Source organism: Lepisma saccharinum, chromosome 3, assembly GCF_977018435.1.
Source record: "Lepisma saccharinum chromosome 3, izLepSacc3.1, whole genome shotgun sequence".
NCBI lineage: Eukaryota > Metazoa > Arthropoda > Insecta > Zygentoma > Lepismatidae > Lepisma > Lepisma saccharinum.
Window position 1 is genome coordinate 79,219,821 of NC_139231.1, and position 19,350 is coordinate 79,239,170.

Below are 19,350 nucleotides of genomic sequence, written 5' to 3' on the forward strand. Positions count from 1 at the left end.
GCACTCAGCATACATAAGGACAAAACACAGGACAACACAAATAAAATTATACTGGCCATGGACCAGTCGCCAGAGCCTCGTTAGTCTGCAGTCCAGGGTGTACTACGTGGAAGTGAGGTTCACTATTGTTTCACTACGTGGAAGGAGCACCCCTTACACCCCCTTACATACTAAGAAAGGCAGACTTGCACCATTATGTACATTACATGGTTACGTATTTTATCTTATAAAACATTGTACACATTGTCGGATTTGCGTTAATTTGGTAATAAGAATAACGTTGTTTGACTCTCCACAAGCAAATAGGAAACCTTGATAAATGAACGATTCCTTCGCTTACAATGCCAATGACGTTTCATATTAATTGGAGGCGAGACCGGGACGAACTTGTAAAAATCGAGAGGAGAACGAGATTATCGTCTCGCTCGAGATTTGGTACGATATTTAAAAAGAAATACCAAAACCAAATTTACTATACTGCTTTTCCGGATTCTCTGGAGTAGAGACGCGCAAAGGGGAAAAGCTTGTGGGCGGGGCCAGACCATGGGCCAGACTAGGTGGGAAAGGGTGCGGGATGAAAGCAACGAAGTGCTGCGCGGTGTAACGACCGTAAAGCAAAACGCTTTCTGCTGCCAATTTCTTCTTTTATTCTTAACAATGGCCAGTGTATTGTTTTACACAAATAACAAATAATATTGCACGTTTATTTGTCTTTTGATGCTACGAAGAACAGAAAATAGTTAAAACAAATTTAAACATACATTTTCAAAAAAAACATGCAAATAACCACAAACTATGAAACATCATGTATCAAAATGTGTTTTAAACAAGTCTGAAAAACATGTTTTTTAAACATTTGTAAAAAAACAAAGCCATGGGTTTTAAACTTTTCAAACAAGTTGTTCTCGAACACATTCAACACTATGAGTCGCTCTCCTAAATGCAGAGTTCCCCTAGACTTGCGACCTGACATGTTTGCTACAGAACTACTGGACCGCGAATGAGCAGTCGAGTCGTCCCCTCCCGTGGATGCCCCTCCCCTCCGCGCGTTCATTGGACGAGGCGCACACCCTTCAATATGCGCACAGAACGCGTTCGCGTTCTCTTACTCCAGAGAATCCGGGAAAGGAATATACATTTCTTCGCACATGTGCTTATTTATAGAGAAGTCTTATATTTTGTTTATGATATTTACAAACTCAATCAATTAGTGGCAATTGTGTTCGTAGCATCCAAATGGGACATCAAACAGAAATACTTATCAAGGAAAGTTAATGATCTCCGTGTCTCGATACACTGCTGTTACAGTTCGACCACGGAAGGCTCGCCTATTAGTGGACGAATCCAACGCGAAAGAGGAAATAAGTAGAAACATGCTGGAACCGACGCTGTGGGTTTTCCAAGATCAGTTTCCCGTTTTTATGCGTTCGATTGCTTATTATCGCTTGTTTTCTTGTGCTTCTGATGGCTGTTATTGTTACAACTCGCAACAAACCCCTTCGAAATGGAGCAAAGACGATATTCACGAAACCTGATTCACCGTGTTCCTACACTTTTATCCATCGACCCTACTGTGTCACTGGAGACTCGTCCAGACAGGGCATTTCCACCTGACAGGCAGTACGTTTTGTGTGCACCAGCCACCCAGATTTAACAATCATAAATTAACTAATATATTTTACCTGTAACGATAGTAACATGTTATACAGTGCCAACAAAATATTTATAATTCTATGTAGAAATTACTCTTCCCAATTTCACTTAAAATTACTGCTGATAATTAGAATTAAATCATTATTATGATTCGTTTGATGTATGGTGCTGCCATCTGCCGGAATGTTCCCAATGAGAAATTTGTGTACGATCAATAGACTCGAGTTCTCAATTCATAGTAATCCTTAGAGCAATCGTAAGTAGTAATCCGTGATTACAACAACTATATTAAGATTTTATGTTTGAATTTTGAGTTTTTGTTTTAAGTACACTTTATGCGCAGATAGGCTAATCGGGACTGGACTTCGAGTTTAAAGTGGAATTCAAGGCAGTAAGTGCCTCCACCGAGCATCAAACCCAGGACCTTTGATTTAATGTTTTGTCATTACTTATGTGTTAGCAGGATAAAGCTAATTTCTCATGCTACAAATTTGATTCTGGTAAAGAAAAATAGTGAATCGAAGATGAAAACAATTTCCTGGGGTTTATGGCGCAGAAAAAAACACTGATGAGGGTTAGAGAGAAACTCTAGAAACGAATGTACTTAAGAAAGCAAATAACATGCTGTAAAGCCTCTTAGAAAAGCAGTTTTAATGATGTTTTCTAGCTTTACTTTTTTGTGGTTACCATGTAAGTTTGAAGTAGTTGGATTGTGTAGAATACTCTAAATGATCTGTTCAGACATTTTATTTCTTACACTCGCAATGCAAATTCCTGCATTTACAACCAACCGTTATAAAAGTTAGGTACATAAATTAAGCAATTACTCCAAAATTATTTAGTTTCTCTCGAGAAGGTGAAGTTTTGTCGTTTGACGGTAATATATTCGTTGCCTGAAAGCAAACGGAGAAGAGAAAGAAATTAAAAAAGAAAGAAAGAAAAAAATGTTGATGGGGAATTGGAAATCCGAGACCAAAAAGAATTAAAGCTGGTATTAACCCTCTGTTCCTTCCCAGACGGACAAGACAGGCCTATTTATTTTGCTAGTCTACAGCCACGCCACCTTTGAAAGCCATTCCGCTCTCTTGCTCTACTCCCTATTACTTTTGTACGAGATAGGGGCGGGAAGGGAGAGAGGGAGGAAGGAGTGTGGGGGTCACCTGTTCCCGAAATCTTTTACCTGCATGCTGTGCGCAGGTTGAGGCTTGTCTTTTGTCAGTGTTATCTTCCTGCCCAGTTCGGCACAAAACAAGGGGGGGGGGGATAAAATATTTCATGAATGTCAGTGTTTTTCCGCGATTGTCATTTGTTCCAAAGAATCCCACCATCTTCTTCCCTTGTAAAAGCACAGGTGAGGGGAAGAGGAGGCAGTTGTAACACTCCTCCCTAGCAAGCAGGTAGTGACCAGAAGAAAAACATTTGACAGTAGCACGGTGCGAATTTCTGTTGTGCTGGACGTCTGGAAAGAAATTCCAATTTATGTTTGGGAGATTTCTTTTCCTTTCCTCCTACCCTTGTTCGAAAATAACAACAGAAAATTCGACGTCGGGGGCGGAGATGCAACGGGCGATGGGGAAAAAGGAGAAATGAAAATAAAATTTAAAAAAGAGAAAGGAAAAATAACAGCGACGTTTGAAAACTTCGAGAGACAAAGAGAAATGATACCGGGTGAGAGTTGAAGAAGATGAATTGATGATACAGTGTTTGTGTGCGTGTTAGGGGTCCATGCGCAGTCAACCTGCCATCGTTTCTCTTTTTTTCTCATTCTGTGATAGGTTTAGTGGTTGGTATTGCGGGTGGAGAGGTATTACAACCATTTATTTTCAGTTTAATATTTATTGGTGAAACTTCGTACGTGAAGGCTTCTTCGCCTGTTAGCTAGTTGCTGTCGACTTCGTACAACGGTCCTGGTCGGGCTAAGTTTTCGCAGCGTTCGTTAGGCTTATCTGCCTGGATCCGAGTTGTTTCAATTCTCTGCGTCTTTCGCAGAAATTCTTGTTAATTTCTTCTGAATAGTGACTGTGAGTTATTCCAAAATGTTGTGAGAACGTGTCAGTTTACGAGTGTCTGCTTGCGAGTGTGTTAAAAGCTTGTTGAATCGGAGAGAACGGGCCTCAAAAGCGGAGCCATTATGTGCGAGGTTACATCGGAAGGTTTCTCGGTGCAAGCCTCAAGGCAAAGTAGGTCTGAGCCGCGGTAAAACTGAACTCAATTTCCTAGCAAAACAGGTGAGTTTCTTTTAGTCCCGCCCCGCTACTTATCGCGTAATTTGGTAGTACAATTTGAATCCATTTCAACCAAAAAGGTGCAAGGGTTGAACAATCAAAATCGCACGAAAGGGCCAATTGATAAACTCAATACCCAAAAGGCACGAGGATAATATCTTTCTTTCACGGATGGGTTATATTCGTTAGCGAGGCCTGTACCTTCTTTTATAAAGCAATTTTCTGAGCCCTTAATCTGTTGGAGTTGTCCCAGAGGGTATTCTCTGTAATTGGAACTGTGCAAGGGCAAAAGTCCTCTCTTTTTTGCCCACAGATTGTAAGGATGTAGCCGTAATCACTTTATTTTTCTGGTAATTGCACACCTGTGGAATTTTTTTTTGGCATAAACTATTAACTTTCAATCATGACGCTTTAGACAATTTTTGTTCATAAATCACACTGTAGCACTTAGAGATATATTTTTATCTTGTTAACACTTTCATAGGATAAGTTGATTCAGCTAACATTTAAAAATATGCAGTAAAAATATAAAAAATAATACTGATATTTAGAACAAAGAGGGTCATGGTCGAATCACCTGCTTACGAAATTGCGGGTTAAATCTCCTTACAATAAATCGAACTTAATGACGTTGAGGTAGGAAAAAATCTATAAACACCATAATTTTGAGTAGGATAATCGGAACTAGATTTATAATTTCAAGTGCGATATGAATTTCTAAAATACGTGTCTTCCACCACCGAAAATTATACATTGCGAAATGTTTGTACATTTGGGTGTATTTTATACTATTTCAATATTAATAGTATAGTTCATATCTTAAGATTTTCTTTACCTTTTATACGTTCAATTATCCTAGTCTGACAAAATGTACATTATTGCAAAGTTTCTCGTTTCGTCCTTTTTTTAAATATTTTGCATTCTTCTTATTTTGTGTCGCTTTTCTTCATATTTAGGCTAACCGCGACCATCAGAATAAAAGATGATTAGATGAAATTACACGAACGAACCTAAAACAGGTGGTGGCGACATTGTGGGTCCTGCACTCAATGTGTTCGACCACCGAGGCGACTTTATTTTCACAATCCTTGCGCAAGAAGACGGGAGTTCATTAACCTTTATAGAAACAAATTTTAATTTAAATAATAATTCTAAAAAGGGCTATTATTTTCATTTAGAATGTTGAAAATGCAATAACAATGAATTGGAAATACCTAGTAAATAATCAGTAGAGCCAGCAATACTTAGAACAGTGAATGTTTGCAACATATATTTGTGTGTAGTTTTTACATTATTTTAATACTTTTCCCTAGTTAATAATAACAATTGTTCATTTACCACCTCTGAAGAGAGTGGATTCCGTTGCAAATGTTATACGTTGTTCTTTACGTTACATCCCGAATACTACCTCCGAAACAAAAATATTTAATTTGAAAAGTCCGCATGTGCATGTATATAGTGTGTGTGTAAAGTAGATTGATTTGTTTTGTTTATTTTACTTCGCTTTTCTGCCACTTTTAGCTAATAGCGATGATGACAATGAAATTGATGAAGGGACACTCACAAAGAACATCCATGCCCAGGCTGGGATTCGAATCGAACCAGGGAATCCTGATGTCGTAGCGTGTTGTGTGTGGTGATGTATATATAATCCTCGTTAAATTAATGGCATGGCACAATATTTACTACTTTTTATGTTACTAAACGCGGTACTGATAGCTAACAAATTAAAAAATTATATTTGAATCACTTGGATATTTTCAATACGTTACTTCTGCTGCTTCCACATTCCAGTGTTTCTTTGTTTGTTTTTTTCAAACGAAAAAACTATATCTCAAATGTAACGAAGGGATGAAGAACAATGCTGTACAAGAAACAAATAATAGTAACTTGACACAACAAGCCTACATCTTCAGAGAAATTTTGAAGAACTTTTGACTTTATTCAACGCCTTCATTGAACAGCAAACATTTGTCAGGTCCACTTACGACGTGAGTGCGGTATTGCATTACAACATGTATCATAGGTGTATCTATATAGTTTCATTGTGAACTGTTATCTTTACAGTACTTTTTTTAATATGCTCAGATCGGACATTTCTCTATCATTTAATTTGCTGACAGCAGAAACATTCTAAAACCTAATCTTAGGTAAACGTGTCCCCTGGTCTCTATTTCTTCGGTTCAGACCTACAGCTTATTGTCTAGAATGACCTGAGGAAACTGAAAACATCTTGAAGCTCCGAACCGCCATGTAGAACTTTCCATGCGTCCTTACGAGAAGACCGCCGTGTGTTTGGAAATTATAGTATTTGAAATTTGTTTTTTTGGGGATTTCCGGAACTGCGCGAAGACAGCCGGAATGACACGAGAGCGAATTGGGAGTCGTCACGAATGGTAAAAAATTCTAGGAAACCTTTGCGCTTCTCGCATGGAAATTCCACCGCTTGTCGGCTCGGCACGCCGCACCCGCTTTAATCCACAACAACGGAAATTTTCTTCTGATCTTACAATGTTAGATGATAAGCCAACACTCGCCGCCATGTTGTTTGCATAGATTACATTGACGCCGCCAGAAAATTTTGCAGTGGAGGGGGGGGGGGGGTCAAGTCGTTGCTAAAACTTGAATAGGAATATTATTATTATACAATAATAACTATTATAAACTAATAAAAACATTTTTATTCTAAATGTATTATTACCATATTACTATTATTGCTATTATTATACTAACATCATTATTATATTCTTAGAAAGACTTAGATCCAACAAAAGAGTGAATTGAATTTTCAATAGAACTCTTTTTCATTAATATCATTACTATTAATTATTACTTTTACATTTCATAATATACTACATAAATTTGTACACACGTAGTTCAAGGAAAATCTCAAATGGTGGGGGGAAATTATAGTCATAGAATTTATGCTGTTTGACTTCTTAGATAAAAAAAATCACATTTTTTGAATTTACAACACTTTAGAACTATTTATTATTTGAATTATATGGTGGAATATGAAAAAAAAACTGGTTCCTGCATTTTACGCTCCTATTTTTTCGATCTAACGCACTTTCTACTTTGGTGATTCTGTTACTAACTTTATTTACGTAATTTCGAATCGAAATATGCAAATAACCAGTGGGGTAGACGCCCATGTCTACTCTACATTGCCTCCACATAGATGAAGACTATCGTTGTTTACTAGTAGACCCAAGCACATAGATTTAGAAACTTTTCACACTAAGTTGCACTTTCACGATGATAACAGAACTGTGGCTAGAGGGGGAGGGTGGGGGGAGGTGCGTCGAGATATAGAGGAAGACTACGAGCAAAGTGAGAAAAGGTTAGAACAGATTAAACGTAGCGGTGCGAAAGCACTGATGCGATATTGATTGATATGTTGTTTTAAGTCCACTTTATGCACAGTAAGGCTAATCGGGACTGGACCTACAGTTTAAAGTGGGATCCGAATCACTTGTGCCTCCACCGGGTATCGAACCCGGAACCCCTTGATTACAAGGCGACGACGATACCACTGCGCCATCGGGGAGGCCCTCTGATGCCATATTAAATTAATATGTATTATTGTCATTCTAGTTTTTTTGGACTTTTAACCACTGTTATTTAAAAGAGATTTACCAACGTTTCGGAGGCTGCATCTGCCTCCGTCTTCAACGTTGGTAAATCTCTTTTAAATAACAGTGGTTAAAAGTCCAAAAAAAACTAGAATGAATAAATCACCACTGATTAGCTACAAAAAAGTATTATTGTCAGTTTGCATTTTCTTATTCGCTTCTCTCGCAATTCACAGTGATGAATAGGTGCCGTGTGATGACTAAAAGCATGTGCTACATACAGCGGTGTTTCCATGTATTGATTCCCAAAGTATATACTGGAGTTTCATTAGGATGAACAAAAATATACTCTGTAGTGGTTAACGTCAGTTATAAAGTAATGATTAGTTGTGGTGTTCTTTAATATTTAAAGAAATTGTGCATCATTTTTACGTTGTTGTTCTATTAGTATAATAGTATTAGTAATACTATTATATTAACGATTCGGAATTATTGCACTCAATATACTGCATGTAAGTTGTATGTTACTTAATCTAACAGAGAAATAAATAATGTCAAATGTGCATTTTGTACCTTTTGTCGAAGAAGAATTTTGTCTTAAGAGAAAAATAATACAATGCTTGCTAAGGGTGCCTTATGGAGTCATGGATTTTTCTTGCTCGTAAATATATTTTTTTACATGTGTAATTTATGAGAGGGACATTTGGCCCAAGTAGGGAAGGCCGGCGCAGAATTCGGTGGAACTCGGCGTCAAAATCTATTCTCGTTCCGGGGCACAGATACCTCTAGCTTTATGAACCACGTGCACACACGCACACACACACAACTGCAAGCTGTATGTGTTTATTTTTGTTTGTTACATACCATGTTTCTTTCTTTCACGAACTTGTATTTGAATTCTGTTTATGTATCGTACAATAAGAGCAAGAATAGCTGTGGTTATTCTCAATGTCTGGCACAGCAAGATTTACTTACTCTCAGAACTACGTCACTTTTTTTGTTACTTTTGTCCTGGTAGTGATAAATAAACACTCGCCTCAATAGACACACCTGGCGATAATATTAGGGAAAATATACGTTTTTCACTTCCAGTTGAGGACTTCTTGGACTTTTAACATCAAATAACAAATATTTCGGAACATGGAAGTAATAAGAAGCTAGACAGGAAAATATCATGGAACAGATTTACAATATATTCACACATAGCCTAAAGTTATTTCATTCTTTTATCCTTTACATAACCATTAACGGCACAAATATAAGTAGATGTTCGTATGTAACATGTTTGCGTGCCTGTGTGTCTTAAAATTCACTTATTTAACATTTTAGGGAAAAAAATATAATATTAAAAAGACAATGACAGCTGAGCTTCTGCTTAGTCTGTTTTTTAGCTTAATGAATATTAATATGATCATTAAGAAAATGTATATCTTTAGTGAATAGAGCTAAGAAGATATCTTTAGTTGTTGTTGTTGAGTTGAGGTTTTAAGTCCACTTTATGCACAGTAAGGCTAATCGGGACTGGACCTACAGTTTAAAGTAGTAAAGTAAAGTAGATCCGAACCACTTGTACCTCTACCGGGTATCGAACCCGGGACCCCTTGATTACAAGGCGGCGACACTACCACTGCGCCATCGGGGAGGCCCTAAAGATATCTTTAGTGAATACATACTTATCTTCTTAGGTCTATTTTACATCTTATTGAACACAAACGCATTAATGTTAACAGGTATCTCACAAATACAAAAAAAAAAAAAAGATTTATGTACACGAATAATAATATTTTTTACCTTGTCGGAGCCTTCATTAATGACGGAGTCAACATACTGCAGTTTTTGTTACTTACTATTATTATTATTGTATTATTGTATGCCTTATCGTCATGATTATTGTATATTTCTTACCTTCTTTGTCTTCGATTTCTGGCTACCATCGGACACGCGTTCCTAGCTTTCTAAGTACTTATTGAAACTGCCCCGTGTTAGGCCAACACTGGAATTCAAGAATATAAAAAATATAAGCACAAATTAACTAAATTAATTAAACAAATAAATTATGAAAATGTGATAAATACCAGAGTACTTAAACGTAGAAAACAATACGAGTATTCATACTTTATTATTTTCTATGCATAATCTGCAGTGTTAATATATTTTGAATAATTATCAACTGACCCTTTCGTGTAATTTTCTTCTTTTTAATTTACTGGTTGTTGACCTTGTCTGTGTACCGGTTACACAGAGTAAGTATGTTTATATTTACAATATATAGTGACAATTTTCCTTTCCTAATTCAGATTCTACAACATAGCCTATTTACAACAGAATACTTGACTTGGTTAAATATTTCGCTAAGAATATCATCAATGCGAAGAAGAGAAGTCAGTATATAAGGTAATATCTGCTTCTTACATACGCTGTTTCACGATTTAACCATATTTCTTAGCTGATTTGTAAACACGCGATGTTAATGTTTTCGAGATGTAATATGTTTTTCACACATAGAAATTAATGCAATTTTCATGGTTCAACCCTTGTACCTTCTTGAATGAAATGGATTCAATTCGATTTGCAAAAGTAAATAATTAGTTTGTTTTTATATTAGTTGATTGATTGATTTAATTTATTTTACTTCGCTCTTCTTCTACTTTTGGCTAATCGCGAATATTCACAATAGTGAATAATAAACCAGACTCATTCTTCATTGAGAGACTGGCATTTTTCTACTTTTTGCATACGCTGTGTTTCACGATTTTCTTCTTCTTCTTCTTCTTTTTTTTGTCCCTGTCAGCATTATCTTGTCGACTTTGGACATCGTTATTGTTTTTTTTTATTTCTTTTAATGTTTTCTTCTAAAGTTGGCAGTTAGTCTCACAAATTAATCGGAATCACAAATATATAACAATTATTATAAATAATTCACTTTTTTTTGTCCATTTTGCTGTTTCTTAAAAATCACTTTATATTTCAAGTCTACATTTTCGAGAATATGCATACAGCATCCATATTAATGAAGGGGATAAATCTGTTAAAATGGATGATAGTGATATTGGAAATGGAATTTTTAAACGTTGAAAACCTTTGTAGAGTATGATTTGTTGATCTGAATAGATTGGACATTCTAGAATTAAATGTTGAGCATCAGGATTATTATTGCCACATTTACAATTTTCTTGAGTTTTAATTTTTATTTTTGCTAAATGTGCTGGTGTACGTACGTGTCCTGTTCTTAATCTATTAATAAAAACTATGACTTGCCGTGGGAGTGTGTATGAATTGAACCAAGGGACTTTAGATTTAAATTCTGCAATCCATCTATATGTGTTGCCCACAAACTTAAATTGATCTTTGCACCATTCATTCCATTGTTCCATAAGTTTGATTTTTACTCGTGGTAATAAATCAGTATACATTAACCTATTGAAACTTATGAGTTGTAAATCTCTGGCCTGTTTAGCGTATATGTCCACTCTATCATTTCCTACATTAATATCATGTGCTTTGACATAACTGAATTGTATGTCAATGTTTCTTTTGCAAGCAAGTTGAATTTGTTGAATAATTAAAATAATAAGATATGATTGGTGACATAATTTGGGATAGGATGTAGATAATGCTTGAAGAACACTCAGCGAATCTGTAAGGAGAAGAATTTTTTTAAAGTCTTCCGCTATTCCATATTGTAAGGCTTTGTATAGGGCGTAACTTTCCGCAGTAAAAATAGATGAATCTATAGGTAATCTAAATTGTTGATAAATGTTTTTCTCTGGGATGTAATAGGCACATCCTACACTATTGTTATTCTTAGAACCATCGGTGTAAATCATTACATGCATTGGCCATTTTTCTCTGTACAATGCATGTAAACCTAGATCTCTGAAGTGGATTGAACATTGAGTATATAATGGAATATCTAGTTGATAGATCAAAGGATGTAAGAGAGTGAAAGTATTAGATCGAAGTTCTGGAAATAAGTAATGACAGTGTTTCACGATTTAGTCATATTTGTTAGCTGATTTGTAAACACACAATGTTAAGTGTTTTCGTAAACTTGAATCAAGTGAAATATTCACCAAATACATACTAAACTAATTACTAAGGCAATCGAGCGCTAAAGCAAAGTATCATTATTTGAGTTTTACCTTTCTTCGTGTACTCTCCACCAAGATTGTAATAAACAAATTCACTATGGCTCCTTGAAGTCTATGCACGTGGAACAGTTGGAACAACTGCCTTACGAATCAAATGTGAAGCTATTGGCTCGAGTAGTCGCGCAAGTCTTGGTAGGCTTGTACAGTGGGATCCATGAGTATTACCGTTCAAATTGTCCATGACTATTTTCATTAATGTTTCTCTTACATCCTGTGTGTTTTTAAGCGATGGATTTTTATGTATGCTGGTGCAGAAGTTGTCAACAGCTTGTTTTGAGTTTTCTTTTAATTCTTGAAGCCCTTATTGGGTCAAATAAAGTGTACGAACATGGTGATGGACAATTTGCACGGTAATACTCATGGATACCACTGTACAGAGAAAAATGGCCAACACATGTAATGATTTACACCGATGGTTCAACGAATAACAAAGGGGTAGGTAGGATGTGCCTATTACATCCCAGAGGAAAAAAAAAATATCAACAGTTTAGATTACCTATAGATTCATCCGTTTTTACTGAGGAAAGTTACGCACTATACAAAGCCTTACAATGTGGAATAGCCGAAGGCTTTAAAAAAAAATCTTCTCCTTACAGATGCACATCTTATCCCAAATTATGTCATCAATCTTATTTTAATATTTTAATTATTCAACAAGTTCAATTTGCTTGCAAAAGAAACATTGACATACAATTCAGTTATGTTAAAGCACATAATATTTACGTAGGAAATGAACGAGTGGACTTATATGCTAAACAAGCCAGAGATTTACAACACATAAGTTTCAATAGATTAATGTATACGGATTTATTACCACGAGCGAAAAATCAAACTCATGGAGCAATGGAACAAATGGTGCAAGGAACAATTTAAGGTTGTGGGTAATACATATAGATGGATAGCACACTTTACAACCAAAGACCCATGGTTCTTTTTATACACACTCCCACAGCAGGTCATAGTTTTCATTAATAGGTTAAGGACGGGACACGTGCGTACACCAGCACATCTAGCAAAAATACACATCAAAACTCAAGAAAATTGCAAATGTGGTAATGAAAATCCTGATGCGCAACATTTATTTCTAGAATGTCCTATTTTCTCAAATCAACAAATCACACTCTATAAAGGTATACAACGTTTAAATATTTCATTTCCAATGTCACTTTCTTCACTTCTATCAGAATTATCTCCTCCACTAATATGGCTTCTGTATGCATATGCTCGAAAATGTAGGCTTGAATTATGATTTTTATTAAGAAGAAAAAGAAACAGCAAAAGGATAAAAGTGATTTATTCATACAATCGTATATGATACTGGTGAACTAGAGTGACTACTAACTTCAGAAGAAAAACATTAAAACAAATTCAATAGCAGAAACGATATCCAAAGTCATTTTGTTGACAGGATCATGATAAAGAAGAAGAAGAAATTGGTAGGCTTTTCACGTCAATTTAAGTTAATTTGGGTCTTTGCAGCACTAATTATTTTCTTTCATGAAACAATCTAACTTCTAAATTAGTATTACACTAAACTTATAGAGGTGTAATATAGTTTTCATTCTTTTAGTAATGCACAATCAGTGATACACTGCATTGCGAATGCTATACATTTCTAAAGTGAACAAATACTGTCCAAAATAGAATGTAATAAAATTCAATGTTTAATATTCATTTTTAAGTTTTCTGCATGTAAGATAATTTTATTTGTCTAAAATTACGTGATTGTTGTTAAGAGTAAGAGTATAGAGATGACTTTATGTTCGATCAAGGCCAGATTTAACTTAACAGTTTATATTATGCGAGTTTGTTGTTATAATGTAGTGAAGCAATGGTGTACAGTACATGCTGTACAGTTGTACGAAATGATTATTATATAAATTAGGTGTTTATAGAAAAACATGTAGTTTTAAACATATCAATTGTGAATTGCGGCAAGTCTGTACAAAGAAAGTTGACGTTCTGGCGATTGATATATCAGTAAGTCATAGGCTTCCGTAAGTTACTTGAAAAAGGGAGTAGCATCGATGGTTTTGCTACGTTTTTCTGCTCACAAATACTAGATGAAGTAATCGCAAAAGTGGACGTATTCATTCAAGTCAATGAACATTACAGCAAGCGGCACATGCGTTACAGAGTTCAATGCTAGCCTATAGACTAATTTATTTATGGCACGCACAATGTGTTAGTGTCAAGTATGTTTCTTGCTTTATATCTGTGAAATGCGACCGACATATTTAATTTATATATTTTTTGTATCTTTCTATCACTTTTCTCATACTTTTGGGTCATCATAACGATGAAGATAAATGATGATTAGATGAAATTGAAGAATCAACACTCATAGAAAAACATCCATGTCCAGGCAAGACCATCTTGAGGTTCAGGCCACAGCGCTCAGTCAAGACGTCATCATCTGGAGGCGATCGTCTTAACGGTGTAAACCCTTCATCGTATTTTTATCGTACAGAATTAAGGTATATTTATTTCTTTTATGATGTTAAATTTTTACATTTACCCTCCTGATGAATATAGTTAGAAGAAAATAGTAGAATATTGAATATTTACACCAAAATTCAGGAAGTCACTATGGCCATCACAAAAATTCTTACCATAGCACAAAGAAAGAGTTGAAAACCGTTAGAAACTTCCTGGCGGAAACAAATTAAACATAGTATTTCTTTGAAAAATATTATCCGGAATATTTGTCAGCTACAGTAAGACTCGTTACAGCTTTTGTATGAACTTTTGTATGTAAAAATCAATGGATTAAATCAAAACCCCGCATGTTCGGTTGACAGTAAACTTGCCAAGATGCCTAATTAATCAAATCCAAAATTAATCAACCAGATAATGCATATATTCTGTGTAGCTATACAATCTCAATACAAAAACTTAATTTCTATAACCTCTCAGCAAATGCGAAAGAAATTGGTACAAAGGCAATGTTACATTTCTGTGAATAAAGACTAAACGTAAATCACTTGTCACATTGTAAATTCAACCCTTTTGACTATATTGAACGAAATATAATAAACAAATTGAATCTTATGATTGTGGTTAGTAAGATCGGTGACAATAACGTAAGAGTTTCAACATTTTCATTAAAAAAAAAAAACCAGATTAATATTTCGATCTTAGTGTTCATTTGGAATATTTCCTTACCCTGTCTTTACACTCTGTTAATAAAATCGTGAAGAATGTTAGTGAATTATGAAACATTATCACTTTTTAATAATCAAAATTACGAACATCGAAACTTCACAAAGACAAAATATAAAATAACAATTCAAACAATTCACATGAAACAATTTCATAAAATTTACTACACTTGTAGTTCATATTAACATAGCTAGGTAATAAAATGCTTTCTGTGTAAAAACATTTGTGTTGAAACATAAGTAATACAAATCTTGGATAATTTTACACACGAATATTTCATCGAAGTACTTGTTACACATCGTACCCTTGTATTTGAAATCATAGCATATCTTCTTCCATTATCCTCCGATTAGCCTAAAGGAGCATAAAAGCGGAATAAAATAAGAATGTAAATATACACAGGTATCAAGTTTGCCCAGTTGTATAACTTTCTTTCATTAAACATATTTTGAAACTGAACATTTGCGTAAATTATATGAATATGTTATCGAATGCTTGCATAACATTTACACTAACAAAACTACTTTGGTAGATATGACCGTAATACTTGTATTTTAAACGTTGACTAAATCGTGAAACTAATTACTTTGCAATCATAAGCAACAACGAATCTTAAACGTTAATCTTAACCTTGTAATTCAGTGTAAATTATTTGATATTTCGAAAAAAAATTGTTGAAAAAAGATAGAACGACACATGAAATCTTTACATCATGAACTATTTCTGTTATTTATTTATGAGGATAAAACCTTTGTTACTTAACTTGTACTTTTCGTAGGGACCGAATCACATTGAATTGCACTACACATTTCTAATTTTCAGCAACATCTTGAAGAAATGTGAACGTTACTCTTACCTTTTTCATCATAATTGCCTCTGCAATTGAGCACACAACACTTATACACCATACCTTTGTACATTTAAGCACATTTACACGTCACGTAAACTCGAATATAGTTCATAAATTTTCATTACAATTCCATATGCCCTAAAAAGGTCCAACATTGATTCCCAAGAAACAACTCAAACATGGCGGCTATCTCGCCTCCAGTTGCTGACGCTTAGTCACGTGACCAGAGCAAGCCATCAGGCTTTCAGATAGAGAAGGTAATGGTCCAGGCCGAGACTCAAACGCGTGTGTTTCGGTGGCGAGACCGTGAGTCGACCACTCAAAGTATTTGGCCAACAAGCCAACATATATAAATAAGGATGAATGACGAATATTCCCTCATATACCCAGTATGCTCTTCCTGTATATGCATTTGGAAAGTTTGTTTATTATTTTTTAAGTTAGTTCTATGAATTTCAACAATGCTAATAATATTAATTAGCAGATTTGTCATGTAAGAACAATTTACAGTAAATGTGAATTTGATTTATTTGGTTTATTTTACTTCGCTTTTCTGCTACTTTTGGCTAATCGCGAAGATGAGGATGAGTGATGATATGATGAAATTGATGAAGGGACACTCACAAAGAACACCCATGCCAAGGCTGGGATTCGAACACGCGACCTGTGGCGTCGAAGCTCACTGTGAGAACCGTTCCACAACTGTGACCGGCGGTATTACTTTCATCAAATTAATTATGAATATATTTATGCATCCAGAAGTAATTTCTGTTATACAGGGTGTCCGACTTAGACCTTTAACATTACAAAACAGTATAACATTAATTACAATCAATTTAAAATTAAACTTGTTGTTTGTATGGGACTGGTAACTGTGGCCATTTGCAAGAATCACCAGTACTTCGAGTTGACGTGACGCGCATGCGCGTGTAACGCATAAATTCCAAGATGGCGGAGTGGACGGTTCAGCAGAAAGTATTCTGCGTTCTTTCACTGGCAGAAAACAAATCTGTGAAGCTTGTTCAACGTGCTTTTCGGCGTGAATTCAATCTTCAACGTCACGACAATGTTGCTTCCTATTTGAGTATTGCTAAGTGGGATAAACAACTAAGAGATACTGGAAGTGTTGTGTCGGTGCGCGAGAAGTGTGCGAAGCGGAAGGTATCAGAGGAAAACATTGAAGTGATTTGCACTGCATTCACAAGAAGTCCAAGAAAATCAATAAGACGTGCGTGCAAGTTTAGAGCTCAACATTTCTCGGTCTACTATCCATGACGTTCTGCACAAAAAGTTTCGTCTACGGGCGTACAAGATCCAGTTAGATCAACGAATTTATCCTGATGATAAACCTAAAAGACAGACGTCTTCGGGCAAAATGTTAACCGAAATTGACAGCAACAATGCTTTTCTGGACAAGATGTGCTTTTCTGATGAAGATTCCACACGTGTGGCAAAGTTAACAAGCAAAAGTGTCGTATTTGGAGAAGTGACAATCCTCATGAGTTTCGTGAAATTATGAGAGACTCGCGTTAATGTGCGATGTGGGTTAATGAAAGAGAAGATAATAGGCCCGTTCTTCTTTGCTGAAGAAACAGTGAGAGGAACGAATTATTTAGACATGCTTCAGAATTACGCTGTGCCTCAAATGCCTCCAGAAACTATTTTCCAACAAGACGGAGCCCTGGCACATTTTGCTATCATTGTACGAGAATTTCTCGATGAGCATTTTCCCAGAAGATGGATAGAAAGAGGATCTAAACCACTTGCTTGGCCTCCGCGCTCGCCGGATCTTTCCCCCCCAGACTTTATCTCTTGGGGGTTCATCAAGTACCAAGTCTACAGTATGCCCGTCGAGAACTTGGAAGATCTGCGTAACAGAATTCGTCAGGCGATTAACAATGTGACCCCTCAAATGCTGGTGAATACCTGGACGGAATTGGAATATCGGTTCGACATCTGCCGTGCCACAGGGGGCTCATATCGGGGTTGTGTGAAGTGCTGGTGCTGGGACAAAAAAAAAAAAAAAAAAAAAAAAACGAATGAGTTTTTCTACCAAAATGTTAATTTTGGTAATAAAATTTGGTTTCTCTGCAAAATTATGCTCTTTTGTAATGTTAAAGGTCTAAGCCGGACACCCTACCCTGTACATAGAAATAAATTTCTTCCTTTAAAAAAAGGGGAGGTCAAATACATGAAAGGCTGATAAAATGTAATAGACTCTACTAAATAATAAAACAACAACCCCCTCTGCATTCTGAAATTTGGGTGTAAGGGGTGCTCCTTCCATGTAGTGCACCCAATAGCCAACCTCACTTCCACGTAGTACACCCTGCACTGCAGCCTAACGAGGCTCTGGCGACTGGCCCCATAGCCAGTATAATTTTGTTTGCGTGGTCCTGCGTTTTGTCCTTATTTGTGCTGCGTGCTCCTTTAAAGTCTCAGCTTTTAACGAAAGTCATAAGATTTTAATATTTTATTATTTTAGTTATGAAACGTTATAGTTTTTATGTGTAACGATAAGGGACTGGACCCCATATAATGTGACGGGTGCAAAATAGCCTTAGTGCTGACGCACCCAAAATTCTAAATTCAAATAAAAAAAATCAAAATCCATTCTGAAATTCATTGCTTGTTCTTGTAAACAATTATAATGCGAATTGTAATGAATATTTGTCAGTGTATTATAAATTTCGTGATGATATAAAATTCATATTAAGGAAGAGAGGCGCGGACAGTTTTGTTCACGAGCATGTGTGAGAGTCGCTTGGCCGCTGGGTTTTTACATTGGCTCTAATGGAACAATTCATTTTTAAGTAACCTCGGAACTGGTTATTACTCAATATAACTGAATAAAGCACATAAACTGGAAGAAGAACGGTTGAAGAACTGATTGCTCCGAAAAATGCCAAAGCATTAGTGTCATTAGTGATTAGTTCAAGATCGAGTGTTTTAATTGTTAATAAATTAATGAAATAATGTATGTGGAACTGTACCTTAAGAATAGTTGTAAATAAGATTAACAATAGTTTATACGACTACGTTACAAAGGTGCTTTCTCCAATCAATAAAAATATATGGTGAAAGTTGCTAAAGTATTTCCTTCTGCAAGTCTCCATGGCGGAGTAGTTAGCGCAGCACCTTCGAAGCTAGGAATCCTAACTAACTAAACTACAAATTAACCAAAATAACCAAAATAACCAAATACAAATTAATTTTTTTTCTCGTGCCTTATTTTCCCCTTAATGATAGCTAGTACATGTTTTCCTCTGCAGCGCTGCTTTGCAATGATTAGTAGAATGTTGTGAAAATATAGTAGTACTTGAAACTTGTCACCAGTAAGTGCGTTGTAATCGTACGCCTGATGAACAATATAGGAAGTTTATCACCTTCTGATTGGCTGATTATGCTGTACCAAAGTGTTGTCATCTTAATTTATGGTGTCCCCGTGGCGAGGTACTATGCGTGATATATCGGAAATAAAGTACAGCGAAGATAAAAAAAATGAGCAAATTGTTTCTCACCTGCTTAAGCAGTGCAAAAATTATATGAGCAGAAATCCTGTAACAAGCTTCTTAATCAATGGTTGAACATGTTCATTGTCATTTTCCCTGTTGAGGTACAAAATATATCATACGTGAACCTGCTGCTTGCATGGCGAATTGATAAAGTGTCTTGTAACTTTCTGTTCAGCGTTCAAGATTTTATCATATGCTAGCTGGTCTATGATTTATTCT

General features: G+C 35.7%; 1 protein-coding gene across 3 annotated transcripts in view; it reads right to left on the reverse strand.

Annotated features, from left to right (window-relative positions):
• Window positions 1-19,350, reverse strand: part of LOC145985857 (radial spoke head protein 6 homolog A-like) — a 447,142-nt gene that overhangs the window by 151,311 nt on the left and 276,481 nt on the right. For 2 of the 3 annotated variants that reach the window (XM_083119958.1, XM_083119959.1), the window contains exons 1-2: window positions 11,596-11,684; window positions 9,359-9,446 (exon numbers count right to left, since the gene is read on the reverse strand). The gene's annotated coding sequence lies outside the window, so the exon portion shown is untranslated. Of the gene's footprint in view, window positions 1-9,358; window positions 9,447-11,595; window positions 11,685-19,350 lie in introns of those variants that run through there. The other variant, XM_083119960.1, reaches the window with a different exon arrangement.